Source organism: Schistocerca piceifrons, unplaced genomic scaffold, assembly GCF_021461385.2.
Source record: "Schistocerca piceifrons isolate TAMUIC-IGC-003096 unplaced genomic scaffold, iqSchPice1.1 HiC_scaffold_994, whole genome shotgun sequence".
NCBI lineage: Eukaryota > Metazoa > Arthropoda > Insecta > Orthoptera > Acrididae > Schistocerca > Schistocerca piceifrons.
The window spans coordinates 5001-7500 of record NW_025729271.1 but is presented as its reverse complement, the minus strand read 5'-3'; the positions used below and the strand labels follow the sequence as shown (position 1 = coordinate 7500).

The following is a 2500-nucleotide window of genomic DNA, read 5'->3' as shown; positions in this document are numbered from 1 at the left end:
CTCGTTCAATTAGTGTAGTGTTGCCCACCCGCAACCCTCGCAATATAGTTCGCTACTCGCACTGCCCGCTCCCCTGTGTATCGCTTCATGTTAAACACCTTGCAAGTCTTGCTGACTTTCCACATGCTCCTGCTGTACACATGTAATGTGGATGGCAGCAGGACGTACATGCCGCCCCTCCCCACGTCCCCACCTTGCCCCCCTGCCTTCGCAAGCTGGTTGGTGAGAAGTTTGCATGTTCAATGCCCTTCGCATGCGACGTACTCAGGCTACGTTGTGGTGCGGCCTGTGTCAACCGTCCGCTAATGTCGTACGCGTAAACCACAATCTGTACTGCACATTCGTCCTTATGTACCGAATGATACATCGTGGCACATGTGTGACCGTACAACGACTGCGCCCAAAAACGGCGGACCATACAGTGCAAATATTGTGCACGCAGCTACGTGTCGTCTCCCTATGAGAGCTGGATTGCAGTGTGGTACGCCATAGAGACGTGTGGGAGGAACGGACGCCGTGGGATGGCGATCAGCATGAGCTGTCTGTTGATGTATTCGGACCTAGTCGTCTCTCCTCACACACCGTGATGGCATGGTGCACCGCGTTCCATATCTGCGACATGCTACAGAGGCCGGTTGACAGTCGTTCGAGCAATGGACATCGCATACGTACGGGGGCCACCCTTCCACGTATTGTCTAGGCGTGCACATTTTGTTGCGTGTATGTGGGCAGACGTAGTGTGGCGTGACACCTGACACAGGCATGCAATAATCGTTGAAGTTGCAAATGGCGATGGACGCCTGCGTTTTCTGGTGAAGTTACGCAAATGAACAAATGGTAACCTGTTGTGGTGCGGTTGTTCTCGCTAGGGGTGAATCGGTGATGCGACGATAGGTTGAGGTACGAACCGGTTGTTCCAGCGATACCCACCATGCCGACGAAACTGAACGGCATCTGGGTGTGAAGCGATACGCGGCGGTGGCTGGGTGGGACCGTCCCCGGCCGGTGAGGGGGCGCCTCCCGGCGTGCCTGGCCGCGCGGTGCGTGGGGCGCACGCGCTACAGCCGGCTGGTGGGGGCGGCCAGTGGCAGGCGCGCCGGCCGACGGACGCGGCAGGCGTCGCAGCTGCGCGCCGGCGCACCCTGCGCGCGGCGCCGTGCGGCCAAAGTAGGTCCTCGCGGGGCCCGGTGCGAAGCGCGGTGGACATCTTCAGTGTGCTGGTCCGATTGAGGACTGTGTGCGTTGAGGATGCGCCGGCCGCCCGGCGCTCGGCGCCGCGACCGCCGTCTGCTGCTCGGTCGCCCCAGCGGTTCTCGCTGGTGGTTTGTATCGCAGCTGTGCGGATGTGTTGGCGCGTGCGCTGTGCTGGGAGAGTTCGCTTCGGCACCCAAGTGGGGCTTTTGTCCTTCTGTGGCGCTGGCGTTGGAGCTGCCCGGTCACCGTAGGTGGCGCGTGTTGTCTCCCGCCGGCAATGCCACGACAGCACGCTCCCGGGCCTCTGTCGGCAGCGGCAAGCTCAGTTGGGAGCACGGGTGGTCGCACCGAAAGCGTCTACTCGCCTAACTCCGGGCGATTGCGCCTCTCTCGAACCCGACCAAGTACTTGGGACGGCGCTGCGCGCCGCCGGGACCTGAGAGGGTTTCGAGGTGTATTGTGCAGGGGAGCTCAGCCTCCTCCTGTTTGCAGAATGATTGAGCGGACGCTTGCGTGTTCGCGCGGGCCCCCGGGACACACTCCCGGGCGGCCGGCTGCTCAGCTCTAGTTGACGCAGCTCCCTGGTTGATCCTGCCAGTAGTCATATGCTTGTCTCAAAGATTAAGCCATGCATGTCTCAGTACAAGCCGCATTAAGGTGAAACCGCGAATGGCTCATTAAATCAGTTATGGTTCCTTAGATCGTACCCACGTTACTTGGATAACTGTGGTAATTCTAGAGCTAATACATGCAAAACAGAGTCCCGACCAGAGATGGAAGGGACGCTTTTATTAGATCAAAACCAATCGGTCGGCTCGTCCGGTCCGTTTGCCTTGGTGACTCTGAATAACTTTGGGCTGATCGCACGGTCCTCGTACCGGCGACGCATCTTTCAAATGTCTGCCTATCAACTGTCGATGGTAGGTTCTGCGCCTACCATGGTTGTAACGGGTAACGGGGAATCAGGGTTCGATTCCGGAGAGGGAGCCTGAGAAACGGCTACCACATCCAAGGAAGGCAGCAGGCGCGCAAATTACCCACTCCCGGCACGGGGAGGTTAGTGACGAAAAATAACGATACGGGACTCATCCGAGGCCCGTAATCGGAATGAGTACACTTTAAATCCTTTAACGAGTATCTATTGGAGGGCAAGTCTGGTGCCAGCCAGCCGCGGTAATTCCAGCTCCAATAGCGTATATTAAAGTTGTTGCGGTTAAAAAGCTCGTAGTTGGATTTGTGTCCCACGCTGTTGGTTCACCGCCCGTCGGTGTTTAACTGGCATGTATCGTGGGACGTCCTGCCGGTG

The 2500-nt window shown here is 58.2% G+C and overlaps 1 non-coding gene across 1 annotated transcript in view; it reads left to right on the top strand.

Moving 5' to 3' along the window:
* Nucleotides 1-1772: 1772 nt before the first annotated feature.
* The window catches only part of LOC124774860, a 1911-nt gene continuing 1183 nt past the window's right edge, over nucleotides 1773-2500 (top strand). Inside the window, exon 1 of the ribosomal RNA XR_007015561.1 lies at nucleotides 1773-2500. This exon is cut by the window's right edge and continues 1183 nt beyond it. This is a non-coding gene — a ribosomal RNA (small subunit ribosomal RNA).